This window comes from Myotis brandtii, unplaced genomic scaffold (genome assembly GCF_000412655.1).
Source record: "Myotis brandtii unplaced genomic scaffold, ASM41265v1 scaffold702, whole genome shotgun sequence".
Taxonomy (NCBI): domain Eukaryota; kingdom Metazoa; phylum Chordata; class Mammalia; order Chiroptera; family Vespertilionidae; genus Myotis; species Myotis brandtii.
Genome location: NW_005370755.1, coordinates 961,796 through 975,455, shown reverse-complemented (window position 1 = coordinate 975,455; position 13,660 = coordinate 961,796). Strand labels below are relative to the sequence as shown.

Here is a 13,660-nt window from a genome sequence, read left to right as displayed (position 1 = left end):
GTGCTCCAAATGGAACAGGCCATGGTTTCACTTAACCATGTGTTTTTGCATATATGGTTCCTTGTACTGGGGCAGCTTGCTCAACGCTAGCACACCATCTCCAACCTTTTCAGCTCTGCATTTAATCCACCTACACTCCACCAGTGCATTATTTTAAATTTGAAGATATTCCTGAGCCCCTCTTACATTTTTTTTTCTGGGTTAGTTGCTCTGATATGTTTACATAGAACTTTTTTCTTTCTGCTCTCCTAATTTTACTACCCTGTTTTATTATTAGCTATTTTTTTCTCATATATTTTCTGCTTAGACTATATTTTTTTCCTATAATTGCAGCACTGTACATTATTCATTTTTGCTTTTTGTACTTGTAATCCCCCCTTTCTCTTTGTCTCTCATTCTTACTCTCTCCCTCTGCACCTCTCCACCTCTCCATGAATTCATACTAATATTTTCAATTCTAAACAAATTCACAGATCTCGTTATATTATTTCTTCCTTGAGCATTTGTTCAATTCTAGGGGGCCTAAGTCTTTTAAGACAAGCAATACAAACTTGCCAGCATACCTCACATGTACATAAATTTTCACCTAGTTGTTACAATTAGTTGACATTTATTGTCTAGATTCTAAACTTTACATAAAAATGAGCTATTTGAAAGGTTTAGTACATGTGGCAATTTGCTGTTGCATATATCACCATCTGGTTGGTTGTCTGACTTTTTATTTATTTTCCCAGGTGTCTTATCCCCCAGTTACTTGCCACTGTACTGCAGCACCTAGGGGAGGGTATTGGGGTCTTTGCTTTTATTTATCTACCATCTCACATAACGATAGGCTCTGAAGAGAGAAAATTCTGTTCTCTGCTTCTTTCTTCCTTCAGTATTATATTTCTAGGCATCAATAAGAGTACAATAGCCCCATAAAAATGTTCTTGCTGAATGGATATGTGAATTAAAGTTTCCAATGAAGATCTTGAAGGCTCATTTAGTCTACTGGAAATATGTGCTTTTAATGAGAAATTATTTCCCCTCCTCTATTACGTTGTACTCTAACATATATCATAAGTAAATGTGCAAATACAGAAGCGTTTCTGAGGAGGCCTCACCACTGGATGATGCTCAGATTCTCTGAATATAGTTTTGTGTTTGAAATCCTCCAGAGATATTTATACACCGTTTTTGTGGTCTTATTCCAAAATTGCACAACAATAGTTTTTAAATGATTGTCTGTGCTTCTTGCTTTTTAAGTAAATGGGATTATTTACCAAAGCTGATTATTTTAAAATTCTCATGGAGTTTTCTGATTTTATAACAAGAAACCATCCGAAGGGGCCTCACATAAATCAGAGAGGTGGGCGTGAAAGGGAATGTTTTCTATTATTTGACAGAATCTTAAAGCAAGTTAGGGATATCGGTTTCTCTCTTGTGTAATCTTTTCATTTGTGTAACATGATCTGAACATGGTGACATGCCCTTTAAGCTCAGTTTGATTGGCAGAAAGCCACGAATTTGCCCAGTCTCTGACAGTGAGATGCCAAAGCACACTGCCTCATCACTAGAAAGCTCATTATTACTTATGCTCTGTGAATGTGCATTGATTTTCATTCAGAGCAAGTTCCCATAAGACTTGTGCTTTTTTTGTTGTTGTTGTTGTTTGTCTTTTGTGGGTGTTTTTTTAAATATTGGACAGTAATGCATTGGGTTTCACTTAAACTCTCCCTCTAAAACCATAGGCTTTCATCATATAAGAATCCAAGTTGATATAAAACTATTTGTTGTTGTTTTTTACAACTAAAGGTAAGGAAAGAGCACCATTCAAAGACTTAATTACTTATAATGTGTTTCTTTAATTTACGGTGCTCTGCCACCTCTGAATGCTCAATAAAATGGTCACTTATTATGACTAAGATAAAGCTGCTATTTGAAGGAATTGATTCTCAGTATATAAAGCAACTATTCAAATTAATCACTGTCTATGAGCTGAGAGAAATACTGAGATTGATATGTATTTAGCAAAGCTTCATTCAAGGGAGATTAACCTCACGTGTACAGAAGGGATCATCATATACTCTTTTCTCAACAACAGGAAAAAAAGTAGGAATCACTATTTTTAAGGTCCTGAGCCAGCTTTCCATTTACTTAGATTGCTTCTTCTACAGCTAAGTCAGAGTTCATATTGCTGCTAGTAATCTTCATTTTTCTGTGTGGACATATTTTCTTAGAAGCTATTTCCAGTTCCCATGTGGGAGCCAGTTTCCCTCATATGAATGGAGATCCCAGCGTGACTTAAAGGTGGTAAGTTAGGTTCCTGTTATTGCTGCATGTGTCTGAATCCTGATAGGAATTCCAACCTCTTTGGCCTTACAAGCTGGACTTTTTTTCATGCAAACGTTTTTTGGTGTTTCATTCATTGTTTTAAGTATGACAGTACTCTGATAACACCTGTGACCTAAAGTAGACAATAAAAATAACTTTATGTTCTTTAGAACATAGACTAATGGGGTACATTGCTGAAGGAGTTTGGATAGACTGATATAGAGCAGTAGTGTGAAGTTGTAGCATGTCATTCAGCAAATATGGTTATCAGTGATTATGTTTCACATTGATTCGAAATAGCTTAAATTTATTAAATTTTCCTAAAATCGTATAGTATTGTTTTCTTTATTGAAGAAGACTCCTATGACTCAGACAAAGCACTAAGACTTTGATTTCTATTGCTATGTAAAAATTATCACCCATTTAATTGCTCAAAACAACATACATTTAATTATCTCAATTCCGTGGGGTAGAAATACAGGCACAGCATGGCTGGGCTTCTTGCTCAGAGCCTTAAAAGGCTGAAATCAACATGCTATTCAATGCTGATTTCTCATGTGAAGATTGAGGTCCTCTTCCAGGAGCATTAAGGTTGTTGGAAGAACTTAGCTCTTGGTAGCTCAGGACTAGTGTTGTTGTTTTCTTATGGCCTAGGGTTCCTCTCAGACCCTCCAGCCACTCTCAGGTGCTGACCATATGACTTCCTCCATACTCAGTTTGCAGTAGGACCTTTTGCTTTGTTCCAGGCCAGCAGAAGAACACTTTCGCTGTGTTGAATAGCTCTGACTTTTATAGTGCTCACCTAATTAGGTCAGGCCCACCCATGTTAATCTCCCTTTTTATTAACTCAAAGTCAACTGACTGATGTTGTTAATTACAAAAGCAAAATTTCTTTACAATCAGCAAAAAATATCAACATAATTATGATAGTGAAATTATATCATATTCATTTGACTCATGCAAATTTAAGGTACACCATGGGGCAGGATTCTTGAGGACCATCTTAGAATTCTGCCTACCAAAAAGACCATGTGACTTTGGGAATAGTTTGAAGCCATAAAGAGAGAAATAGGAGGGAGGGAGAGAGAGGAATAGAGAAAGAAAAGTATCCTAGAGGAGAAAACAATGCAAATTTTCCATTATTATAAAATGCAGATGGATTAATTCAGACTTTTTTATGGAACTATACAGTAAATACATTGTTTTAAGTAAGTCCTAACCACTTATATAGGATTGAAGCTTTTTATACCATGTGACAAAATATCACATTGACTTTGCTTTGCTTGTGCCATATTTTAACAGATCATGCATAAGTGATGATAGATTGAATCTTTTCAGATTATAGCCCAATGATCTATTTCAAGCTCATGTAAATGTTAGCAATGAGAAATTACCTCTCCAAATTCTGGGAAGCTGTTATTTTTTAAAATTTATCATATACTTAGTTTTGTATTCTCAGAGAATTAACACATTCTTAACTAATAAAAATATTTCAATTAAATTTGTAACTTGATACTTATAATAGTTTACTATAATATTAGTTAATAATGGAGCTATTATAATTTTTTCAATATAAAAGCTGTGAAAATTGTTTGAAGATAAAAGTTTTTGCACAGTAAAACATCTTAAAATTCTGTGATGAAAAAGGGCTACAAAAGTTTTCACATGATTTCTAAAAGACACCTAAAATATGAATGGATTGGCATATAATAAATTTAGAATTTAATATAGTAAAAATGGCTTAGAAAAATGTGAATTTTGACTGAGATTGATTAGTGTGGTAGTTAGAATTATTTCAGCATTACAAAGGACATGGGGATGGTAACGTATTTTCTTAAAATTAAAATTCAAATTCAGAACACATTTTTCAATATTAAAAGACTTGTTTTCTTTCAGGAAACCTTCAGTTGCAAAATTTTGCTACCCCATTTTTTTTTTTTGCAATCTTACCCCAATCCCCATTAAAATGGTGTGACTCTAAATGCATTACTTCTTCATTACTTAGTTTATGTATTTTTACCCTGCATGTTCCCTCTGCCTGGCAAGGTGCTTGGTTCTTCCACTCAGTAGGGGAGTTAATTGTTTACTTAGAGCTATGGTCAAAATATTGGTGTGTCAGAGATACTTCAGAGTCCTCACTGTTTTGTTGTTCTTTTTTGGTTTTGTGTGTATTTTAATTTGTGAAGGGTAAACGGATAAGCAGAAGAGTAATATACATGTGTCCCTTTCTTTCCTATTTTTTCTTAGCTGAAACACAAGTTAACCGGGTTTCATTTTTATTTATACTGGAAAACTTGATTTTATTATGTCAACCTCCCATCTGAAACAAATATAGCATAACTCTGTTGATCACCCCCCAAGTTATTTCTAAGTGTCAAGCTCATGAGCCACATGAAAATCTATTTGATAACTGCAGAATAGCATACCTGAAGTCACGGAACATTGACTTTGCTTGACTTGCGACCTTTATTTTCAATTTCATACATCTTTGAACAATGAAGTTCATGTAGATTGAGAACAGGAAAAGGGTTGAATATAATTCTTGAATTGACTTTTTATATTTGCTGTAAATATGTGGTTAAAAGCAAAAATTATAGCATTAATGTACATAATTTTAGAGAATAAAATTATTGATTCTACTACTAAACATGTTTGATAATAATATCAAATAATGTTAATATTCATATAAATAAATATTTTATAGGATTTATAATACTTATGGATGAATTAAAAACAGAAATTTGACCGCTTCCTATAGATGTTTTAGGTTACTACTAGCCTAATATATGTTATGTTGGCTGGAAAGCAATTAACAAAAAAAGTTCATTGAAAGTGTTCAGGATTCATTTTACTGGCTTTAATTTGAGTAAGTTCAAGCACTAATGATTCAATGGAAGAATTAAAAGTGTGATATTGTTTCATTGGATGCTAAAAGCTTGGACATCAAATAATAGTGATTTACTAATGCTATAGTAATTTAAAAATAATTTTCTAAGAAGAAACTAAATCAATAACAAAAAATTGAAGTACTGAGTTACTTTAAAGACAAAAACTAGAAAAAATAACATTGAGACAAATTTGAAGTGATTATGGCACTTAAAATCATGATTTCTTAATTATATACTGGACCATTTCCTCAATATGTTGAGGATCTGATCACTGGTAAATTTTAACCAAAGATACCCTTGTTAGAAAATGATGCCTTGCATATCAATTGAAGTTACATGTTCATTTACTGCTTAATAATTACCTGAATCTCATAAGCATACTCTCTTTTGAATTGATATTAGCAGCTCACATCCAAATTGCTGTTACTGATGCCATTAACCCAAAGAAGTTTCATTTTTTATACTGAATTGTATATATATTTACAAACTAGAGACTGCCACTTAAATATGGCTTCTGTTTTCAGATACATGTTTCAATCATAGCATGTGATACAATGGGGACTGCCTTTATTAACAAGTAGGAAGATAATGTTAAAGTCTACTACAAACTGGGTTTTAGAAAACAGAAAGTTCTTGAATTGAATCATTAATACTTTTCAATACAAACATATGAAAAACTATCAAATTATTTGTTAGAAACCAGAGACACATAATTGTCAGAAATAAGCATGATCTTTGTCCTCAGCTTACACCGCAGTGATGGTGTTCTGAAATATTAATTGATCAATCATACCAATAATCTATACTAATAAAAGGGTAATATGCTAATTAGACCTGGAGACCTTCCAGGAGATCTTCCAGATGCCATTCCAGACAAAGCCATGGTGGTGGGGCTGAGTCAGAGGCAGTTAGAGGTGATCAGGCCGGCAGTGGGAGACAGTTGAGAGCAAGCAGGCCGGCAGGGAGAGCAGGTGGGGGTGAGCAGGCCAGTTAGGGGTTATCATACTGGCATGGGGGGCAGTTGGGGGTGAGCAGGCCAGTGTGGGGGCATTTAGGGGTGATTAGACTAGCAAGCAGAGTGGTTAGGGGCAATCAGGCAGGCAGGCAGGTGAGCAGTTAGGAGCCAGCGGTCCCGGATTGCGAGAGGGTGCCTGTGGATTGGGCCTAAACCGGCAGTCGGACATCCCCCAAAGGGTGCCAGATTGGAGAGGGTGCAGGCTGGGCTGAGGGACACCCCCCCTCCCATGCACGAATTTCATGCACCAGGTCACTAGTAATAGGATAAGCATAGAAGTAAATACAATATATATTTGGAGGATCTAGCCTGGTAAAGCAAGTCCGAAAACACCCCTCCAAATATATTATTTTTCTAAAAAATGAAGAATACAAAATTATTAATTGGATTAGATTGGGAGGGAAGGACCTTCCAGCCAGAGAGAAAAGTACATACAAAGACCTTTTGACATAATGTGTTGATCATTATCAACATGTTCTTTGTTGTCATCTCAAACAAGATGAGATGTATTATTATTCCAGAACCAGGAGGTCCTAGGGAACAGTATACCCTATTTATTTTCCTCTGCTATCATTCCTCTCAATAGACTCTTATGTTGGGAAACAAAGCCAAATTTCTGGTTTTATAACTAGGGCAATGCAATGCTGAGTATTCAGAATAGTGAGTAAAAACTTCGTGTGTGTGTGTGTGTGTGTGTGTGTGTGTCTACTTCATAGTGTATTTGTGTGTCAGATTTAATTTAGGTCTTGCAGTCTCCTGTGACATTGAAGAATTTATAGCAAATATGAAATATAGTAGGTGAAAGAGACTCAATGAATACATATATTTATATACTCAAAAATATTGATCCAGTTATAGAAGAAGAAAGATTTTGCTGCAGTCCTCATTGCCTGAGGACTTTACATTGTGATAACAAAATTCTGTTGTGATAAGCAAGTTTCTTGATCTTTGAAATGCTGCAAAAGTGATTTATTATCCAAAATTAAAACTATTTTCTTTATCCTGAAGGTACTGCAGTGGTTGAAATAGGTTATCACCCTAGAAGGTTCCTTCACCTCTGGCAATACTGATGAAAAATCCTTTTTTTTTCTCAAATTGATAAAAAAAATGTTTCATTTCTGAAATAAAGATTCTTTAAAATGAAAGCTCATTTAGGAAGTTATGAAACTTATTTTATATTAAAAGACTGTTTTCATTGACAAACTGGAGGGTTTGTGCAGGCTTCTATTTTGGTTCTAAGAGTGTCTCATATTATGAGTTTGGTTACACTCACAATTTATATCACTGTTTATAAGGGTCAGGAGTAAACCATGCATAATTTCAGGGGTGGATGGTCAGGACATGGGGGATATGTGATATAGTTGTCTATTGGCTCTTTTTAGCATCTAGGGAGGCTCAGTATGCAGTGGAGGGATGCTGCAGATGGAGCTAGTGTGAATAATGCATTTATATTTTTACTCTTTCCCTCAATGATAACTATTCTGAATTTAACCAACACAAGTGGAAGAAGGTTATCAAAGTGGACTATTTGGAATCACAATATATCTTGTCAGTCTCAAGTTGAGGGAATTGCTTAAATATTCTTGTTTTTCATTGAAGAATCTCTATTGAAGAATTTTGAGTAATGTTATAATTTGGGGATTTTCTACGTGCTTGCTTAACAGTTTTAAAGTATTATCTGAGAATTCCAGTATAAAGGTAGAATAATATCTCCTTATTGATTACAATGAAAACAACTTTATGAAAACACTACCTTACCACTTACTTTATATGTCTATACTTCACAGAAATATGTTTAGAGGACAAATTAAAAAATGGGCTTAACTCATCATTTACTGGTTAAAGTCATAATTTATTTAAATCTTATTTCTTTAGTTTCCAAATATAAGGGTTGGACCATAATCTCAAAATCTGCCACTTCATGATGTTGTGATTATACAGTCTCTCTTCTTTTTTTTAAAGCAGAAAATAATACAATTATATATAGTTTTCAGTATCACAAAAAAAAAATGGATTCTAGCAGGAATCACTCCCTGTGTTCCATGTATTCCAAAGGGAGTGTGTGTGTGTGTGTGTGTGTGTGTGTTAAATAAATACATTTGAGTGGTTAAAAAAGCGCCATACATTGCAAAATAAATGTTCTAGGAAATATGCGGAAAATTTAAAAAATATATTGGGATTTAAAAAATAGTAAACATGATCATATTTGGAGTTTTGATGATCTCATTCTACATAATAAGTGTAAATTGAGGATTTGTGTGGATCGCCCATCTCTTCCAAGCACAGGAACCTAGATTACCAGGGTAAATACCACAATGCTCGTACATGCAAGCATGAGCCATCGGCTCACTATGAAAGAAGCAGTCAACCTTGAACAAGATATGAGTACTGTAGACTCTCTTGCCAGTGTGAAATTCCTTATTTAACTAAAATGAAATGGCAATATCTGGATTAATGATGACCATTCTTGAAAGCAATTAGCTGGTTGACTAGCTCTAGGTTCAGTTGTTATTAATTCTGGATGTTCCCTCATAGGGTTAAGTCTCATGAGAACATGGCCTGACTCTGCCCTCTATTTTCTTATTGTCTTACCATCTCAGGATTCTTATAAATGAACAAGCAAACAAATAGACAAAACAAAAGGATGATTGCCATAGCCAGAATAATGTTTTAGTCTTTGAAGAATAGAGTTAAGGTTTTGAAAAAAAAAATTTCTATCTGATATATTATGGGAGGATTAAATTGCCTATCATTTTTTGAATAAGTCTTCCTTAGAAACATTTAATCTGTACAACAAATGTTATTAAATAAAGGCACACACGACTGACATTTTTACCAACTGAAACTCAAAATAGGTCCTGAAATTATGTGCAACCTAAAAAAGATTGTATGCCAATATTTCTAAAGCAGTTCTCATCAGCAAATCAGCGCTATCATTTCTCTAATGTTCATTTTGAAGATTATTACGTTACACTAAAGGCCAATGCATGAAATTTGTGCGAGGGGCTCAGCCCTTGCAGCCGCGGTGGCTTGCTTCGGCACTCGCAGCCCCGGCTTCGTCCAGGAAGGTCATCCGGTCTAATTAGCATATTACGCTTTTATTATTATAGATGATGTCATAGAGCCACACTGATGGCATTAGGCATTCAGTAATATATATAACGTTTTTAGCTCATTTACAAATAAGTAATAATCTTGATTGTGATCATTCTGCCCATTGGCTCAAAAAAATTCTGTCTTAAGTTGTAGATGGTGTAGGTAAAACCTGCACTTTATTGATCATGTGTTATGTTCTAAAACCTAGGAGTTTTACACAAATTATTTCATTCAACCTTCACAAAAATTCTAGTGGTCTCATTTTATAGATTAAGTATGTTAAGCATAAGTACAAGAAAAGTATCTAGGCTCTGCAGCATGGCTAGTGTCTTAAATTGAATTAGAAACAGTTCTTTATGATTCTGAAACCTCTGTTTGAATGGCTCTGTTAAACCACCTCCAAATGTATTAGATGTGTTCTGATGGCAGCCTGGCTGTCACTGCGAGAAATGGGATAGTTTTCTTCTTTTTTTCATTGGGAATTTATGCTCCAATATCTATCGTCTGCTTAACTTATTCTGGCCACCCCCTATCTACATGTGTTACTATCCTGACAAATGATTCCATGTCTGCTTCACTTAGACTGTCCGCCCTTTTATTTGAGGAGGGAATTCTCTGTCTTATATTTTCTCCTATGTTCTTAATATAGCATGCCTTACTAAATAAATATTTGTTGAATGAGTAAACACATTTTAAGTGAATTTCAGAAGTTAGATCACATTTGAACTTGCAAAGACGTCAAGATGTTTTGACAAGAGGTGATAGAGAGATATTGGAGATGTATAGTTTGGATTTTTGCTCTGGTCAACCTGATAGAGGGCTATTTTATTCCAGATAAATTAATAAATATAGATTTGATCTTTTTAAAGCTGATGCATAATGGAGCATGTATCCATTGCCTTTCTGTCAAAATCAAGAGTCAGTGAAAATATATTATCATCCAAGCTAATAATACAATTATACTTAAATGTTCTTCAAACCATTGATTGCTAATTGCCTGATGCTACCTTTCTCTTCAGTGTGTGATTATTATATTATGATATTTAAAAATAAAGCAAATTAATTTGTTAATAATTTGCTTTAAAAAATAAAGTGGATGCAAGGTTATAATAGGGTGAACTTTTGTTCTCATGCATTGTTTAGTTTCCTTGTGTAAAAAAACTAAAGGCCAGGAAATATTGATAGAGCTGGGAATTTTATAAATGCTGTGGACTAGATTTGACTGAGCGCAGGGAATCATGAATTACATGTAATGTGTTATATTGCAGTGGTGGAAAAAGAGAATTATTATTATAGACACAGTTTTACAGGAAGAATAGCAGTAAATAGAAGTTTAACATCCTTACTTGAGTTCATATACAACTAGCATTTTTTACCTTTTCACATGCATTTAATTACTAAATTCTGGATAAAGAAACTAATTCTCCTGATAGGATAGACTCTTCATAGAGTCTTTGATTCATAATGTTTAAAACAAGTTAGATTAATTAATTTTTAAGTCTAGTTTAGTGAACAAAATACAAAATCAGTAAACTACCCACTTTTCATGTAGGACTTTTAATCCCATGTTAAAAAAAAAAGTAGCAACCTAAAGAAAATGATCACATAATTAGCAAAAATAATTAAAATGCTCTCAGAAAATGTATAGACTAAATCATTTAAACAGTTTATTTGTATTTGATAATATTTGATAAATATTTAATTTTTACATTTTACCCCACCACCACCACCCACACACACAGATACACATAAATTGGAGGCAATTATGTCCTAGTAAATTTTCACTCATAGAATTATTGAATCCTATCATGATAAGGATGAATTGAAGAATTCACATCAAGAAAAGGGGAGGAAAATATATTATACATAAAAATTATCACAAAATAATATTCTTATTGCTCTATCTCTTCAAGATCCATATATGATACAAGTGTAACAGTCTTCCACAAATGAAGTAGAAACTTAGAACACAAGAATTTTGCCCATAACACCAGAGGAAATCTTTTTTTATTAACTGAGTTGAACTTTAAAATTATGTTATGACCAAAAATCAATAAAGAGAAACTGATTTAAGTTCATCCAAGTGTGAAGGGGTTTATTACTAGTGCTACATCACTCTAATGATGTTCTCTTAAAAATTTGTTTTTGTGATATATTGCATCTATTATTGCTAAAAGGATAAAACTGCAAAGCAACCTTGGACATTAATAAATCAACTTAAGAAAGTGGGCATATAGCCAAAGGAAAAGTAAAAACTCACTCTAGAGGTTTTAAGGATTGGGTAATTATAATGTATGCAAACTACCCATATTAAATTGCTAATGAAGGTTTGCTTCACAGGATTTTTTTTTTTTAACTAACAAAGTATTGTCCTTGTTGGTGACTTAACAGCATGAAGATAAGTAATATTTTGAGGCTTGATTTTTCCTTTTAACCTTCAAGATAAAAAAACTCTTATACAAACATAAAAGCTAATGTTTCCTGCATTGAATTTTGGAAAATATTATTTCTCATGCTCTCATTTCTATTCCATAATATTTAGGATAGATCAGACTTATGTTTAAAATGTTAAGAACTCATAACTCACTTTACAGAATACATTCTCTAAAATGTGCACTATGCACAAATGACAGTGAGTTTATATGATGGCAAATGTCAATATGAGCACTGGATGAAAAAATTCCCTTGGTTTTTTTTTTTTGTCCTTTATCACTTATCACTATTTTTTAAATGTATGCATTTATTTATTTATTTTCTCCTAAGACTATTTGGACTGTGACACACAAATATTTGTGATATAATATCATTTTAAGGTAAATTTGATTATTTATTTCATGTATCACAAACAGGCAAAAAAAAAATTGTTCAAATCCTAAGTGTACATCTCTATGAATTTTCAGCAATGAGGCACACTAAGAAGTCTCTCCTCTTGCTCAGCCCCAATCACTACTACTCATTTCCCCAAAAGCAACCAATACCTGACTTTCACACCAAAGGTTAACTTTGCCTGTTTTGAACTTCATATAAATGGAATCATAAAATATGTGTACCTTTGTTTCTGGTTTTATTCACTCCACAGTATGTTTGTGAGATTTAGTATCATTATTTCAATATCCCCTTGCTGTGTAGCATAATTTGTAGGAATATACCACACTTTATTTATTGCTGACCTTGGAGTGGTTACTGCTTGGCGGCTGTTACTCCTGGTACATGCCTTTCAGTGCACATGGGTAGCATCTCTGAGGGCATCATACATTAGAGCAGATTTATTGAGTTGTGGCTACTCATATGTTCAGCTATAGCAAAAAATTTTGCTAATTTTTTTTTTCAAATTTGGTATACATATTTATACTTCTACTGAAAGTATATGGAATTTTCAGTTGTTCCTGTTTACATTTTGACCGACCCTTGATGTCACCATTTTTTATTTATTTTTTGTTGGGGGGTTTGTTTATTAATGTTCACCATTCTTGTAGAAGTATAGTGGTAACTCATTATGGCTTTAAAATACATATTTTCAATTATTACTGAAATTGAGAACTCTCTATGGCCACTTCATATATATTTTAGTAAAGCATATCAAATATATGTATCTGTCTATATTGAAATAAAATAGGATTTGTAAAAGGAGAAATAATCCAGGTGAATAAAAGGAATAGGAAACCTCATTCAAAACAGTAAATTCGGTAAATTTATTATTTAAAAATATGTTACCAATGGCTATTCAATTTTAAGTTGGGCTGCACATTTGGATTAAGTTTCCTAGTATGAAGACAAAAGGAGAGATGTAAAATAAATGATTAATTTCATGACTTTTCCTGGTACCAAGTCCTATCAAAGATTTATTCTATGGATTTTCATACAGGTGATACTAAGCAACATTCTCAACAATATTCTTGAAACAAATAGCAAGTTTATTTAACTAATTTTCTTAGTATTCTTTCATGCAAGTTGAGATATGAGCAAATGGACTTTTAGAAATATAAATACTTTCTTTCTTCATGTAATCTTAGTGTGCATCTCAATTAGCAATCCTATCTTGATAAATAGGGAATATGCAAATTGCCCATCATACCATAACAAGATGGCTGCACCCACAGTGGAGGCAGGGATTCCATAACACAGATGGCTGTGCCCACAGCAGAGGCAGGGATCCTGTAACACAAGATGGCTGCACCAACAGCGAAGGCAGAGTTCCTGTAATGAGCCTTAATGAGCAATCAGCAGGGACCTGAGGCTGCGTGGTGCTGGGCCAGGGCAGGGGACCTGGCCAGGGGACCTCAGGCCGCGCCCCCCACCCAGCGGGGCTTGACAGGGGACCTCAGGCCGTGCCCCCTGCCCCGGTGCT

At 34.0% G+C, this 13,660-nt stretch overlaps 1 protein-coding gene and 1 long non-coding RNA gene across 6 annotated transcripts in view; both read left to right on the top strand.

Annotated features, from left to right (window-relative positions):
* The window catches only part of ERBB4 (erb-b2 receptor tyrosine kinase 4), a 916,002-nt gene that overhangs the window by 267,748 nt on the left and 634,594 nt on the right, over positions 1 to 13,660 (top strand). The window lies entirely within an intron of this gene.
* The window catches only part of LOC106724068, a 14,234-nt gene continuing 949 nt past the window's right edge, over positions 376 to 13,660 (top strand). Inside the window, exons 1-2 of the long non-coding RNA XR_001359819.1 lie at positions 376 to 387; positions 8,900 to 8,905. This is a non-coding gene — a long non-coding RNA (uncharacterized LOC106724068). The remainder of the gene's footprint in view (positions 388 to 8,899; positions 8,906 to 13,660) is intronic.